The sequence below is a fragment of the Gossypium hirsutum genome, chromosome A13 (assembly GCF_007990345.1).
Source record: "Gossypium hirsutum isolate 1008001.06 chromosome A13, Gossypium_hirsutum_v2.1, whole genome shotgun sequence".
In the NCBI taxonomy this organism is placed as follows: Eukaryota; Viridiplantae; Streptophyta; class Magnoliopsida; order Malvales; family Malvaceae; genus Gossypium; species Gossypium hirsutum.
This window is the reverse complement of record NC_053436.1, coordinates 20,000,843-20,019,418: the sequence shown is the minus strand read 5'-3', so window position 1 is coordinate 20,019,418 and position 18,576 is coordinate 20,000,843.

Below are 18,576 nucleotides of genomic sequence, written 5' to 3'. Positions count from 1 at the left end.
TAACCAAGTGAAATATGATAGGTTCATAAACAGTCTAATGGACCTTATGAGGTGCACTAGACCAAATCATGCTTTCATTGTGAGTAGTTTAAGCAGATTCACAAGTAATCCAAGGGAAAACCACTAGAAAGTAATTTTGAGGATACTGAGATATCTCAGATATACTCGGGACTATGAATTACATTACTCCAGAGATCCTGTTGTTTTAGAAGGATTCTCATATGCCAGTTGGATATCTGATATTCAAGATACCAAAGACACAAGTGGATATGTCTTTACATTGGGAGGAGGAGCTTTGTCATGGAACTCCTCAAGACAAACGACTATAACCAGATCCACAATGGAATTTGAGTTTGTACCTCTAGAAAAATCAAGAGAAGAGGCAAAATGGTTTCAAAACTTCTTAGAAGATATTCCTGACTGGCCAAAGCCTGTGCCCACAATATGCATATATTGTGATAACCAAGCAACAATTGGTAGAGCAAAGAATGCAATGTATAATGGTAAGTTGAGACATATGCTATGCCGATACAATATCATTAAACAACTGATCTCAAATAGAGTTATCTCTATTAGTTTTGTAAAATCAAAAGATAACATTGCAGACCCACTAACTAAAGGTTTAAATCTAGATCAAGTTGATAAAACATTGAAAGCAATGGGACTAAAGCCCATGGAAATTAAAGGCACTATGTGAAGGAAAACCCAACCTAGTTGACTGGAGATCCCAAGATCAAGGTTCAAAGGGACAACCTGATTGCCTAGACCTTGGGAGGTCACTGTGGGGGTTTATTATCCCAAGTTTTTTTCCTATGATGTAAATAGTGACTAAAAAGGGGGAGAGGTTAAGCAATGTTTTTAATGACCATTGTGTGTTTCAGTGAGGCGAGCAACAAAAGCCACCTATGTGAAAGTGAAGTAGGGCCGCTTCGAGGAGACTATTGGGACATAGTTCTCTAAAACTCTTACAAAACCAGAAGATGTTCACGGCTATATGAACATACCCACAAGAACTAAAACCTTACTAGGAAGATAGTTGTGTGAGGTATATCATCGTTTACACAAACGGTAGAATAGTTCAAGGACATCACGTCTACTAGTCAGCTAGTAAAGTAAATCTAATTTCACAAGGGACAGTTCAAGGGTGGATACCCACCTATCCTATGAAACTATCGATCATAGATTCTACCACCACATCGAGGTAATGTTTTCGATAAAAACTATCAATTTTCATTCATGTGGGAAATTGTTGGAAAATTACACTTTTATGGAAATTTGAGTCATACTATCAATAGGTAAAGGTGGAAATTTGAATCATAACATTATGGTTTCATATTCTACTCCATGAGACCTTTACAACGGTATATCATATGCTTAAAATGGTTGAGTGATGAATGAGAAATTGGTACTCAAAGTAGGCTACTAGGAAATATTTGTTGAGGAAAAGTAAAAGCTTAGATCCTACATTGGTTAAATACCAAGTGTGAGATGTGTATATATATGTGAACCCTCTTGAAGGGTAATTGAATGATTAAGCTTGAAACCCTGCCTCGCGCGCAAGGTGTGCATGTTTGTAATAGCTCGTTTTTAGGGTTAATTAGAATAGTGGTTTTGAGACTACAATCCAAAGTCAAAATATTTATTTTATTATTTTATTAAGGTTTACAGCATGAGAGAATGACAGTATAAAAATTTCGTAAAGAAATTTTACCGTTTGAGTACTTAATTTGATAAAAAAGACTAAATCGCGTAAAGCGTAAAAGTAGTGCTCTATTAGTTCAAAATGTTTAAATGCTATAGAATTTTAAAAGAGGAAGTCCTTATGTGTTAATTAATCCAATTATGAGTTAGTGGCTGAAAATGGTTTGGTAATGTTGTAAATTGAATGAATTTTTAATGTTAAATATGTAATTTGATAATTAGTAAAGTAAAAATAAATTAAATAAAGGTGTCATCTTTCACCTATTATTTTTCAACCGAAAAATGAAAAAGAAACCAGCCATGGGAGTGCTTTATGTTCGGCCAAGCTTCTCAAGCTCATTTAGGTACGGTTTTTTTGATCAGTTTTTAATGATTTCTACGTTTTTGAGCTCGTTGTAGCTTAATCTAGCTAGCCCATACCTTCGTTTTTGAAACTGCTATAGGTTTTTAATGATGCCACTGTTGAATGCTTGGTTTTTTAGATGTTTTATGATAGATTCTTAATGTTTGAAGCTAGATTAACAAGTTTTATAAAGTGATTTTTGACAAAAATGTCAATTAAGGACTAAATTGATAAAAGTGTAAAATTCATGGTTAGATCTGTGATTAAATTGAAAATATGGGCTATTAGTAGTATGGGTAAAATTTGGCTAGCATGGGTTGTCCTTAAATTGCATGAATTTGCAATTTTACGTGAAAATGACTAAATTGTAAACATTAGGGGCAAAAGCATTATTTTGCCAAAATACGTATTATATGTTAAATTGAATAATTTGGAAGTTAATATATTGAATTTGATATTATATCTAGATCATGATAACCAATTATTGGAACTAGATCGGGAAAGATGAAAAGTGGACGAATAGTCAATAGTTTTATTCGAGCAACTCGAGGTAAGTTCGTATAGCTAGAATCGAACTATTAATACATGTAATTGTTAAAATGTATGTGTATAAGTTGAATGAATAATCCACTTGAAATTTGAATTATCAATTATATGATTGAATTACTATTTACAAGAATGAAAGTGAAATGCTGCAATTGTTATAAATGTTATATGGATTTGGTAAGATAATGTGCATTGAGTATGCGAATTGAGTATTTAAATGTATGTACTTAATTGAATTGAATATATATACATGATTTGAGAAATTGAATTACTGATCATTGAATGCTTAAATGATGAAGTTGGATAATTACCAAGCCCCATTTGAACCGTAAGAATTTGTTAGATACGAGTGACATGTCACTAGGGTTACCGTTTTGGTTGAGCTCCTACATTTGTTACGGACTCACCATAGCTTGTACGAGCTTACTATTTCAGCTCATTGGAGCTTACCGATATATCAACTTGAAAGAGCTTACTGTTTCAGCTCATTAGAGCTTACTGATATATCATCTCGAAAGAGCTTACTGTTTCAACTCATTAGAGCTTATCGTTTCAACTCGTATGAGCCTACTGTTCAGCTCAAAAGAGCTTATTGTTTCAGCTCAATAGTGCTTATTGTTTATCAGCTCAGGAGGAGCTTACCAAACATGACTCGAAAAAGAGCATGTATGATGATGAATTGACGGATTACCGATAAATACACTTAGTGTGTATCACCCGAGTACCTATCCATATCCTACGTAGTTCAACAGGCATAATTACTCTTACCGATCATCTAAATAAGCTATGTTGAAATGAATGAATTACTGTTAAAATGAATGAATTACTATTGATACGGATAAATTACTGATATACTAATGAATTACTGGTTATACGGATGAACTACTAATTATATGAATGAATTACAGTTTATACGAATAAAAATGAATTGCCATAATGTTATATGAATTACATGGTATTGATGTTATTTGATGAATTAAATATGGAATGAAGTTATATGTACTTGAGATTAAATATTTATTGTTTTCCTGATATGGTGACTTGATGTTTACATTGATATAATGAGACTAACCTATTGGTGATTTTATATGCTTATGCATTGGGCAAATTTGGTTGGATTGTATTGAAGTGATAATATAGGTTATTTTGACATATGAACAAATGTTATATGTGAATCGAGATATAGGTGGTTTAACCACATATATGCCCATTAGTGTGCAAATTATAGAATATTTGATGTTATTTCCATGGTTCAACAGACAAGATAACGGTACGAGAATTGAAATGATAACATGAATCAATTTAGGTATAGTGACACGCTTGACAAGTAAGTAATGTTTAATAATTTCATATGATACGTAAGTGAAAACCAATGAATACACACAGGAATGATCAAGTTTTTATTGTAATACGTGTTAATTTTTGATGGAGCTGATTTATATGTATTCATGCTTATCTAATTGTGAATTAATTGTTAAATGGTATATAGTACATACTAGTTATACGAGCTTACTAAGCTTATTAGCTTACTCTATTTATTTCTCGTATTTTACAGTGATTTGAAAGCTCGCTCGGGTTGGAAGTCATCGAAGATTTCATCACACTATCCAGGAGTTGAATTGGTATTTTTGAACTCTTTGAAATTGATAATATGGCATGTATAGGCTAGTTGATTAAATGAGATATATGAGTTATTTTAGCTATTGAAACTTATATGCATTGATATATTAAAGCCATTTGATTTGGCTTAACTTGGCTAAATATGAGTTATGTATATTTGTTTAAATATGATATGTTTTGGTAAGGTAAAGTTGGAATGTAAATATGCAAGTAAGTTATTGATGTGTATTTGTTAAATGAATGGATATTGCATGGTATTAATTAGCTAACTGCATAACAAGTTGAGTTGGTACATATTGTATATGAAATGTTTGCCATATGGGTTATGGAATCTGGGTATATAGGCTGGTGAATGATTGTGTTTTTAGGGTGGCAAAATGGCTTTGCAAATAGCCTATTTTTTCCACACGGGCAGAGACACAGGCGTGCGTCTTAGTCGTGTGTGACACACGGTCACGATGCATGACCGTGTGTCCCCTGGAGTACCTTCAAAATTAAGTCAGTATACCCTACAATTTTGACATGGCCTAGACACATGGGCATGTCTATTGGTCGTGTGTGACTCACGGACGTGTGGCCAGGCATGTGACACAAGTCAGTATCTATGCCCTGTTTCCACACGGTTTAAGACACGGGTGTGTCTATTACCTATGTGAGGCACACGGCCTATTCACACGGGCATGTGATACTTGAAAGGTTGAAAATTTTATAAATTTCTGAACTTTTTATATGTTATTAATTTAGTCCCGAACGCATGACTAAGGCTTCGTATGCTTGATTTAAGTTTATATTGAATGTGAATGAGTGATAATTACTGAAATGTAATGTTATTTGATTAAATTATTGTTTTGAATTGAGGTATAAGTTCGGTAATGCCTCTTCACCTATTCCGGCGACGGTTATGGGTTAGGGGTGTTACAATGTCCAAACCTGATGGGGTTGGGGTGCACCCGCACGACGTGGGCGACGCGAAATATCCAGACCGGTCGGGCCCAAATGGGCATGCAGATATTTTAGCCTAACACGAAATTTTTTTCATAAAAATAGGGGTCACACGCCCGTGTGGCTTGGGACACATCGTGTGGACAGGCCGTGTGGTTACACTCGCCTGTGTCCCTAACCCGTGTAACTCTCTACTTATGACATCATCAACAATTTGAAGTCACACGGCCATGTCTCTGCCCGTGTGCTTACTATTGGGCATTCTGTTTTACAACAATTAAGATGCAGGGGACACACGACAGGATCACACGCCCATAGGGAAGACTGTGTGTCAGACATGGCCTAGACACACGCCTATCTGTCCACCTGTGTGGACAAAAACAAGGCTATTTACCAAGCCATTTTCCACCCTTATTCACACATGCACTTATATCAATTCAAATGCACAAAACATATCATACTTAGCCTATTGAAATATATTGACATCTCATTCACAAGAGGGCATTAACACATGAATAAACTTGTAATCAACATAAGTCATCATTCATGGCTATATACAATTAGAACAACAATCCATTATAGGCCAGCACATTTGGCCATATCAATAATAACATGTAACACCCCGTACCCGAGACCATTGCCGGAGTCGGACACGAGGTGTTAACGGACTTAATTCACTTATTTATACAGTTCATTTTACCATTTCCAGACAAGCTGGCTAACTGCATCACTGTCACCTTAAAAATCATATCTCGAGTTCCAAAACTCGAAAACTGATTGCGTAAATTTTCCCTGAAACTATACTCATATATCCATCTACAAGTTTTTTTCTAGAATTTTTGGTCGGGCCAATTAGTACAGTTTATTAGTTAAAGTCTCCCCTATTACAGGGTTTGACTACTCTGACCTTCATGCATTATGACTTAGATATCTTCCTGTACAGGGCTTCAATACTTATTCCGTTTGTTTCTAAAGAAACTAGACTCAAAAAGGAATCTGTAAATATAGGGCATGACTTCTAATTATCTCTTATTAATTTATAGTGAATTTCCAAAGTCATAACAGGGGATCCAGAAATCGCTCTGGCCCTATTTCACGAAAACTTAAACATCCCTTAAAATACGGCTCATATGATCGTTTCGTTTCTTCCATATGAAAATAGAGTCATCAAGGTTCGATTACATAATTTATTATCTATTTAATTTCATTCCTACTATTTTTAGTGATTTTTCAAATTCACATCACTGCTGCTGTCAGCATCTGTTTTTTTTAAGGTAGACTATACCTATTTCATGATTTTCCATGGATCAAGTAGCCATTTGTCGTACATAGCACTAAAATGATCGTGATTAACCATTCCAATGGCTAATCGTTACCAAGCATTTCCATACCACTCATTGAACAATATACAAAATGATTATAATGCTATGCTCAAGATATATAAGCCATTTTCGCATGGCTATCCAAATTTATACAATACCAAAAGGTACATGACCAACAACAAAAGGGCGGTCCTATACATGCCATTTTCAGAGTTCAACTAAAAGAGTACCAAAAGGGCTTTGATAGTGTGGACGACTTCGACTTCGACTTCGACAATCCCGAGTCTGATAGCTGACGAACCAAAATCTATAAAACAGAGAATCAAAGAAACGAAATAAGCATTTAATGCTTAGTAAGTTTTGAATAATGAAATTAGTTCGGCTAAGGTATAACATTCATATGGCTAAATGAATAACTTCATATATGCACATTCTCATAATCATACTTACTTCACGCTTCAATCAATATATTCATACACAAGGTATCAAACCTAACTACAGGCCGAAAGTTCGTTAATCAATTGAATGAATACTATTTAAAACGAATCAACTTTTCTGATGCATATACGAAACATACCTTATCGTTTGGATGTTATGAGCGTATTAATTGAAATTATTACAGCAAGATCGCTCACTTCTAAACCCAAGTATCTTTGGAATTTAGCCGGATATAACCACTCGCACAAATGCCTTCGGGTCTTATCCCGGATATGGTCACTAGCATAAATGCCTTCGGGACTTAGCCCGGATATAGTCGCTAGCACAAATGCCTTCGGGTCTTAGCCCGGATATAGCAACTCGCACAAAAGCCTTCGGGACTTAGCCCGGATATCATTCGAATAACCATGGACATATATCAATAAATCATGGCACATCCATATTTCATTTTCATTACTAAAGCTCAAACACAAGACACTTATCACACTTACCAATTTCGGCTCAATAGCCACATACAAAGAGCATGATTTTGATTGGCTTTATAACATGATCTCTATACACATTCGGCTACCCGTCATAGGTATAAACTAATCACCTCAATATATAATTCAAGTAGAATCATTATATCACCGTTTATTTGTCATGCTTATATATCTTGACCTAATCGAATCATAATCTAAGTTCCATTACTCGAAAACTTACCTCGGATGTTGTCGAACGATTTCAACGGCTATTCGAACACCTTTTCCTTTCCTTTATCGGATTTAGTTCCCCTTTGCTCTTGAGCTTAATTTAACAAATAAATTGATTTAATCATTTTGAACATCAAAGAGAAATTCAAGGTACTTAGCCCATATATATTAGGCATTAGAGTCATATATGTATGAAATCATGAATCAAATTCAACATATTAGCCAATATTCTCCTTTAGCCGATTTTCTAAGTCAAGATAAAGCTATCAATATGCTTACCTATAGCCGAACGTACAACATCAACCTATGTATTCATTCATGTGGCCGAATATGCATGTCTAAGTTGAGGCCGATTATATACTTAATACATTCTACAAATATGGTTACTTGTATTGACTAAATACCATTTTGTTTCAAGTTCAAAACTCGGCTAATACACATATATACACTAGTAATCAGATACTAACATTTGCACTTCACCTCAATAGCTAGCTTAGAAAACCTTAATTTAACATTTAATTGTTCATAACACAATTAAAGCATCCTCTCCATTCCATCAATTCAAAACACATACATTACTCATCCAAATAACATGAACAACAACCATTTCTTGAACATCATCTCGTGACCGATTACTCATGTTACCAACAAGATCCAAAATTTGGACATGGGCTAACTAAGGGACTTAGTAACTAGCTTAATACATTCAACAATTCCAAAAGCTACCATGAATTACATACCTTATTCAAGACTAGAAGGAGTGGCCGAATATTTGCTTCCCTTTCCCCCTTCTTCTTAGCATTTTCGGCCAAGGATGTTAAAAGATGAACACATTTTTTTTCTCTTTGTTTTCTTCCTTCAATTCACGGCAATGGAGGAGCAACCTAGCTAATTTTTTTGTTTCTCCTCCTACTAACCACTATTATTTTATTACCCATGTTCTTTATTTTATTGTTCCTAACATAAAACACTAACATATAATTGTTTATAATACATTTTAACCCATAGCATGGCCGGCCACTAGCTCAAATTTTGGGTAATTTGACATGCAACCCCATCATTTTTATAACATGCATTAATAGGCCACTTTACATTTGTCTAGCACATTTCTAAATTTTCTCACATAAGTCCTATTTAATAAAATTCACTTACAATTAACAAAATTCAAATATGAAATTTTCACACATGCATATATACATATAATAAGCATCAAATATGACGGTTAATTATTTTTATGACTCGGTTTTGTGGTCCCGAAACCACTTCCCGAATAGGGTCACTTTAGGGCTGTCACAACTCTCCCCCACTTAAGAAATTTTTGTCCCCGAAAATCTTACCGGTAAATAGGTTTGGGTATCATTCTTTCATAGAGTTCTCGGTTTCCCAAGTAGCTTCTTCGATTCCGTGTTTGAGCCATAACACCTTTACTAACGGAACCCTTTTGTTTCGCAACTCTTTCACTTCACGAGCTAGGATACGAATCGGTTCTTCTTCATAACTCAAGTCAGATTGAATTTCAACCTCTGATGGACTAATTAGGTGCGAAGGATCAGATCTGTAACGTCGAAGCATCGAAACATGAAAAACGTTGTGAATCCTTTCAAGTTCAGGGGGTAAAAGCAACCTATATGCAACTGGACCAACTCGTTCGGAGATTTCATACGGCCCAATGAATCTCGGACTCAGTTTGCCCTTACGGCCAAATCTGAGTATCTTTTTCCAAGGTGAAACCTTAAGAAACACTTTGTCTCCCACCTGATACTCAATATCTCTTCGTTTTAAATCCGCGTACGACTTCTGACGATCGGATGCTGCCTTCAGACTTTCACGAATTATTTTTACTTTCTGCTCAGCATCTTTAATCAAATCAACTCCGAAAATTTTACTTTCACCGAGCTCGGTCCAAAACAATGGTGTACGGCATTTACGACCGTACAAAGCCTCGTAAGGTTCCATCTTAATACTTGATTGAAAACTGTTGTTGTAAGCGAATTCAATCAAAGGTAAATATCGTTCCCATGAACCACTAAACTCAAGGACGCAACATCTCAACATATCCTCGAGTATCTGAATTATCCGCTCGGATTGACCATCGATTTGTGGATGAAAAGCGGTGCTAAAATGCAACTTGGTACCCAAGGCTTCTTGCAATTTCTTCCAAAATCGCGAGGTGAACCTCGGATCTCTATCCGACACAATAGAAATAGGTACCCCGTGTAATCTTACAATCTGAGAAACATACAATTTAGCTAGTTTATCTAATGAAAAATCCGTACGTACGGGGATAAAGTGAGCCGACTTAGTCAGTCTATCAACAACAACCCAAATCGCATCTTTCTTACTTGCCGACACTGGCAACCCAGAGACAAAATCCATCGTGACTCGATCCCATTTCCATTCAGGTATCATGATCGGCTGAAGTAAACCTGTAGGCACTTGATGTTCCGCTTTCACTTGTTTACATATTAAACACTTCGAAACAAATTTGGAAATGTCTCGTTTCATACCATGCCACCAAAGCTAACGTCTCAGATCGTTGTATATTTTCGTACTCCCCGGGTGCATTGACACTCGGCTACAATGAGCTTCGTTCAGAATCATCGAAATAAGTTCTGAATTTCTTGGAACACACAAACGACTTCTGAACCTCAAACAATTGTCATCATCAATTTGAAACTCTGATTCCATATTCGAAACACATTCAGCCCGTTTTGCAACCAATTCATCATCGACTTTCTGAGCTTCACGAATTTGATGAATCAACAATGGTTTGGCCTTTATTTCAGCTACTAACACATTGTCGGATAGAACAGACAAGTGTACATTCATCGCTCATAAAGGAAACAGTGATTTACGACTTAAGGCATCCGCAACCACATTAGCCTTTCCCGGGTGATAGTCAATGACAAGCTCATAATTTTCAACAACTCAAGCCAACGCCTTTGTCGCAGGTTCAAGTCTCTTTGAGTCATCAAATATTTGAGACTTTTGTGATCCGAATATACATGGCACTTCTCACCAAATAAGTAATGTCGCCATATTTTCAAAGCGAATACGATGGCGGCTAATTTGAGATCATGGGTTGGATAATTTTTCTCATGTGGCTTCAATTGCCTCGACGCATAAGCTACAACTCGACCTTCTTGCATCAATACACAACCCAACCCAAGTAAGGATGCATCACTGTAAATGACAAAATCCTTACCTGATTCGGGCTGCACTAGTACTGGAGCTTCAGTCAAATGAGTTTTCAATTGATCGAAACTTTTCTGACACTTTTCTGTCCATTCAAACTTAACATCTTTCTGAAGTAGTTTCGTTATTGGTGTGGCTATCATCGAGAAACCCTTTACAAAGCGTCTGTAGTAACCGGTAAGTCCCAAAAAGCTCCGAACTTCAGTAATATTTCTCGGAGGCTTCCAGTTAAGTATGGCTGAAATTTTGCTCGGATCAACTTGAATACCTGATGCAGATACCACATGTCCCAAGAAGCGAACCTCTCTCAACCAGAACTCACACTTACTGAACTTAGCATACAACTGCTTATCCCATAAAATTTGCAACACTAATCCCAGGTGTTCAGCATGATCGGTTTCATTTCTCGAATAGACCAAAATATCATCGATAAACACAACTGCAAACCGATCTAAATACGATCTGAAGATCCGATTCATCAGATCCATAAATACCGCGGGGGCATTAGTGAGCCCAAACGGCATCACTAAGAATTCGTAGTGACCATATCTCATTCTGAAAGTAGTTTTGGGTATATCCGAATCTCGAATTCGCAACTAATAATAACCCGATCTCAAATCTATCTTTGAAAACACCGAGGCTCCCTTTAGTTGATCAAACAAATCATCAATACGCAGTAACGGATATTTATTCTTTATTGTCACTTTATTCAGCTGACGATAGTCGATGCACAACCTCATGGTTCTGTCCTTCTTTTTCATAAACAATACTGGTGCACCCCAAGGTGAGAAACTTGGTCGAGCGAAACCTCTATCCGTCAACTCTTGCAACTGAGCTTTCAACTCGTTTAACTCGGTTGGTGCCATACGATACGGAGCTATCGAAATCGGTGTAGTCCTAGGTACAAGCTCAATACCAAACTCTACCTCCCTAACAGGTGGTAAACCCGGAATTCTTCGGGAAAAACATCTGGGTATTCACAAACCACCGGCATAGATTCAGGTTTCTTTTCTAACTCTTTGTCATCAAGTACATACACAAGGTATGCTTCACACCCCTTTCTTACATATTTCTGAGCCAACATCGATGATATTACAACTGGCAACCCATTCAAGTCAGTAGACTCAACTTGGATTACCTCGTTATTTACACACCTCAAATCAATGGTTTTTCTTTTGCAATTTACAATTGCATCATGTACGGTCAACCAATCCATACCGAGGATAACATTAAATTCATCAAACGGTAAAAGCATCAGGTCAGCCGGAAAACAGGAGCCTCGAATTATTAAGGGGCATTTCTTACACACCTTGTCGACAAGCACATAACGACCCAAGGGATTTGACACCCGAATTACGAACTCAGTAGACTCAACAGGTAAAGTCTTACTGGATGCTAAGGTTTCATATATATAAGAATGAGTAGAACCAGGGTCAATCAAAGCAATCACATTAGTATCAAAGAGAGTAAAAGTACCGGTAATAACATCTTGCAAGGAAGCATCCTCGCGTGCGCGTATAGCATAAGCTCTAGCAGGAGCACGAGCCTCAGATCTGGTTGTAGCATCTCTAGATCCTCTCTGACCGCCACTAGCATTGCCCGTATTTCTAGATGGTCTACCCCGAGCAATAGTAGCACCCGATTTCCCACTCTGATTTATATTCTGTTCAGACAATCTCGGGCAATCTTTAATAAAGTGGTCAGCTGATCCGCACTTGTAACAGGAGCGGTCATGGAATCTACAACTCCCCAAATGCCATTTACCACAATACTGGCACTCCGTTCTGTCTCAACGATCATTTCTAACACTGGCGACCGAAGTGACTCGTGCACTCACAGGGGGTCGATCACGATCTCGTTTAGAAAAGCCCGAAGTGTCTCTAGATCGGCCTAAGTCATCTCTAAATTTCTTCGATGTCTGTTGAAAGGGCTTTCCCGAAGATCTCTTACGAAACTCCTTTTCTCCCATATCAGCTTTTCTTTTCTCCTCACTGAGCTCTTCGGCTTTGCAAGCTCGCTCGACAAGTACCACAAATTCTCGGATTTCTAAAATGCCAACATACAGCTTTATATCATCGTTCAGTCCATCCTCAAAACGTTTACACATCATAGCTTCTGAAGAAATGCATTCTCGAGCGTACCGGCTAAGCCTTACAAACTTTCATTCATAATTAGTAACCGACATGGAACCTTGTTTAAGTTCAAGAAATTCCTTCTGTTTTTGATCAATGAATCTTTGACTGATATACTCTTTCCGAAACTCGGTTTGAAAAAACTCCCAAGTTACTTGCTCTCTGGGCACAATAGAAATCAACGTATTCCACCAATAGTAGGCAGAATCACGTAGCAAGGAGATAGTACACTTTAGGCATTCATCGGGTGTGCAAGATAGTTCATCGAGTACCCGAATAGTGTTGTCCAACCAAAATTCAGCTTGCTCGGCATCATCACTGTTCGTAACTTTAAATTCAGTAGCCCCGTGTTTTCGGATTCTGTCAACTGGGGGCTTATTTGACCTTATTTGGTCAGTTACCGGAGGTATTGTAGGTGCGGGGGTTGTATTAGTCGGGAATGGAGGTTGTGGAACAGCCGTATTAGTTCGAATATACTGATTGAACCAATCATTCATCACGCTATAAAAAGCTTGTCTAGCTTCGTCATTCTGATTACTAGCAATAGGTTGAGAGTCCGCCGGCGCTGTCCCTTGTGCTGGAGCAGGCGCTACACTCTCAAGACCATCAGCTACCGCTCGGTTGGGATCGGGATCCATTACTATAAATAAACACATTTTTAACTGTCAGAAATCGCCACACTATCAAATAAACACACAATGGCATGTATAGTTAGACCCAAACGTATTACGGTAGTCCTAGAATCGACTAAACCGTAGCTCTGATACCAATTAAATTGTAACACCCCATACCAGAGACCGTTGCCGGAGTCGGACACGAGGTGTTAACGGACTTAATTCACTTATTTATACAGTTCATTTTACCATTTCCAGAGAAGCTGGCTAACTGCGTCACTATCACCTTAAAAATCATATCTCGAGTTCCAAAACTCGAAAACTGATTCCGTGAATTTTCCCTGAAACTATACTCATATATCCATCTACAAGTTTTTTTCTAGAATTTTTCGTCAGGCCAATTAGTACAGTTTATTAGTTAAAGTCTCCCCTATTATAGGGTTTGACTACTCTGACCTTCATGCATTACGACTGAGATATCTTCCTGTACAGGGATTCAATACTTATGCCGTTTGTTTCTAAAGAAACTAGACTTGAAAAGGAATCTGTAAATATAGGGCATGACTTTTAATTATCTCTGGTTAATTTATATTGAATTTCCAAAGTCAGAATAGGGGATTTAGAAATCGCTCTGGCCCTGTTTCACGAAAACTTAAACGTCCCTTAAAATACGGCTCATATGATCGTTTCGTTTCTTCCATATGAAAATAGACTCATCAAGGTTCGATTAAATAATTTATTCGCTATTTAATTTCATTCCTACTATTTTTAGTGAGTTTTCAAATTCACATCACTGCTGCTGTCAGCATCTATTTTTTTTATGGTAGACTATACCTATTTCATGATTTTCCATGGATAAAGTAGCCATTTGTCGTACATAGCACTAAAATGATCGTGATTAACCATTCCAATGGCTAATCGTTACCAAGCATTTCCATACCACTCAACGAACAATATACAAAATGATTATAATGCTATGCTCAATATATATAAGCCATTTTCGCATGGCTATCCAAATTTATACAATACCAAAAGGTACATGACCAACAACAAAAGGGCGGTCCTATACATGCCATTTTCAGAGTTCAACTAAAAGAGTACCAAAAGGGCTTTGATAGTGTGGACGACTTGGACTTCGAAAATCCTGAGTCCGATAGCTGACGAACCAAAATCTATAAAACAGAGAATCAAAGAAACGGAATAAGCATTTAATGCTTAGTAAGTTTTGAATAATGAAATTAGTTCGGCTAAGGTATAACATTCATATGGCTAAATGAATAACTTCATATATGCACATTCTCATAATCATACTTACTTCACGCTTCAATCAATATATTCATACACAAGGTATCAAACCTAACTAAAGGCCGAAAGTTCGTTAATCAATTGAACGAATACTATTTAAAAGGAATCGACTTTTCCGACGCATATACGAAACATACCTTATCGTTTGGATGTTATGAGCATATTAATTGAAATTATTATAGCAAGATCGCTCACTTTCAAACCCAAGTATCTTCGGGATTTAGCCGGATATAACCACTCGCACAAATGCCTTCGGGTCTTAGCCCGGATATGGTCACTAGCATAAATGCCTTCGGGACTTAGCCCGGATATAGTCGCTAGCACAAATGCCTTCGGGTCTTAACCCGGATATAGCAACTCGCACAAAAGCCTTCGGGACTTAGCCCGGATATCATTCGAATAACCATGCACATATATCAATAAATCATGACACATCCATATTTCATTTTCATTACTAAAGCTCAAACACAAGACACTTATCACACTTACCAATTTCGGCTCAATAGCCACATACAAAGAGCATGATTTTGATTGGCTTTATAACATGATCTCTATACACATTCGGCTACCCGTCATAGGTATAAACTAATCACCTCAATATATAATTCAAGTAGAATCATTATATCACCGTTTATTTGTCATGCTTATATATCTTGACCTAATCGAATCATAATCTAAGTTCCATTACTCGAAAACTTACCTCGGATGTTGTCGAACGATTTCAACGGCTATTCGATCACCTTTTCCTTTCCTTTATCGGATTTAGTTCCCCTTTGCTCTTGAGCTTAATTTAACAAATAAATTGATTTAATCATTTTGAACATCAAAGAGAAATTCAAGGTACTTAGCCCATATATATTAGGCATTGGAGTCATATATGTATGAAATCATGAATCAAATTCAACATATTAGCCAATATTCTCCTTTAGCCGATTTTCTAAGTCAAGATAAAGCTATCAATATGCTTACCTATAGCCGAACGTACAACATCAACCTATGTATTCATTCATGTGGCCGAATATGCATGTCTAAGTTGAGGCCGATTATATACTTAATACATTCTACAAATATGGTTACTTGTATTGACTAAATACCATTTTGTTTCAAGTTCAAAACTCGGCTAATACACATATATACACTAGTAATCAGATACTAACATTTGCACTTCACCTCAATAGCTAGCTTAGCAAACCTTAATTTAACATTTAATTGTTCATAACACAATTAAAGCATCCTCTCCATTCCATCAATTCAAAACAAATACATTACTCATCCAAATAACATGAACAACAACCATTTCTTGAACATCATCTCATGACCGATTACTCATGTTACCAACAAGATCCAAAATTTGGACATGGGCTAACTAAGGGACTTAGTAACTAGCTTAATACATTCAACAATTCCAAAAGCTACCATGAATTACATACCTTATTCAAGACTAGAAGGAGTGGCCGAATATTTGCTTCCCCTTCCCCCTTCTTCTTAGCATTTTCGGCCAAGGATGTTAAAAGATGAACTCATTTTTTTTCTCTTTGTTTTCTTCCTTCAATTCACGGCAATGGAGGAGCAACCTAGCTAATTTTTTTGTTTCTCCTCCTACTAACCACTATTATTTTATTACCCATGTTCTTTATTTTATTGTTCCTAACATAAAACACTAACATAAAATTGTTTATAATACATTTTAACCCATAGCATGGCCGGCCACTAGCTCAAATTTTGGGTTATTTGACATGCAACCCCATCATTTTTATAACATGCATTAATAGGCCACTTTACATTTGTCTAGCACATTTCTAAATTTTCTCACATAAGTCCTATTTAATAAAATTCACTTACAATTAACAAAATTCAAATATGAAATTTTCACACATGCATATATACATATAATAAGCATCAAATATGACGGTTAATTATTTTTATGACTCGGTTTTGTGGTCCCGAAACCACTTCCCGAATAGGGTCACTTTAGGGCTGTCACATAACACATATAACCAAAAGACCAACTCCCTATACACGCCATAGACTCAAACTACCTGAATTCATCAATACCCGTAATTATAGCTTGATAGTGTGATAGGATCCCCAGTGATCTCCAACTCGAGCTAGCTTATTAACCCTATAAGACATGGGAAGGGAAGGGGTGTAAGCTATATAATATAGCTTAGTAAGTTATCATGTAAATAATAAACAACCTCAATCATACAATTTACATAATGTAAATTCATACAAATGTCATTTAAGTCCCACAGTATAACTTACTTATTCACAACTTACCAAGTTTTTATCTAACTCAACAATAAAAACACAAAGTATTATAATTTACCAAAATCTCATGGTTATAATTCTTATTCAATCACAACATTTTCTTTATCAACTTATAAGCATAATTTAACATATTCGAGCATTAACCCAACAATTGAAACCCTTTTGTTGTAACATACTACAATAATTAACAAATCATTTCAACCCACATAATAAACATGCATATTAAATATGAGTATTCACATTTCGACAATATAGTTTAACATCTTTCAATTGTTCAAAGCTCATAACATCCCATAATCATTTTAATAGGCAATTATGACAATCTTTCCTCTTTCACATATCCGATGAATCACAATTCGTGTGAATAAAACATGTTATATCATAACTCAATTTTGGCCCAAAAGCCAATCACTCAATTTCGAACCAAATTTACCATGTATTTCATACATCACAAACATAGACCAATAATCTCAAGACTTTCACAAAAATATTCTCATGGAAATCATGAACTCCCCACATCTTAAAATCAATGTATAAATTATGTACATACCTGTACAGAATTCGTAATACTTACATGCTCTGTCTCTTCTTTGACATACCCATTCACTTTCCTGTTGAACCACTTGGAATACTAAAGGATACCATGGAAATCTCATACGCATAGTAAAATGCCAATGCCATATCCCAGATATGGTCTTACATGGGATCACAGATCGAAGCCGGTAGCCCAGCTATGGTCTTACACGATGCCTCATATCGAGTCCATGTCCCAGACATGGTCTTACACGAAATCACATATCGATGCCAATGCCATGTCCCAGACATGGTCTTACATGGGATCACATATCGATGCCAATGCCATGTCCCAAACATGGTCTTACACGGGATCACATATCGATGCCAATGGCATGTCCCAGACATGGTCTTACATGGAATCACATATCAATGCCAATTCCATGTCCCAGACATGGTCTTACATGGGATCACATATAACCCTAATGTCATGACATTTATATCCTATTTATTCCTAAGGTTCAACCGGGATTTTGAGGTATCAATTCTTCATCGAATCGTCATCGAGTCATCATTAATCAAATCCATAGAGATAAATATACATTTCATGCAATATCAAAACATTAGGTACATAATAACATAATGTTGAATTATTTACACAAGAACTTACCTCGGATGCGACAACAGCGAAATAGACCTATTTGTCCAACATTTTTTTCCCACGATCTAGACTTGAACTTCATTTTTCTTGATCTATAATACAAAATTTAGCTCACTTATTAGTCACATTATTCAATGTGACCCAAAAATCACATTATGGAAAAATTAGGTTTTTACCCCTAAAGTTTCACATATTTACACTTTTGCCTCTAGGTTCATAAAATGAAATTTATTCAATTTACTGAACCTACAAGCCTAGCCAAATTATTTTCATAACTATAA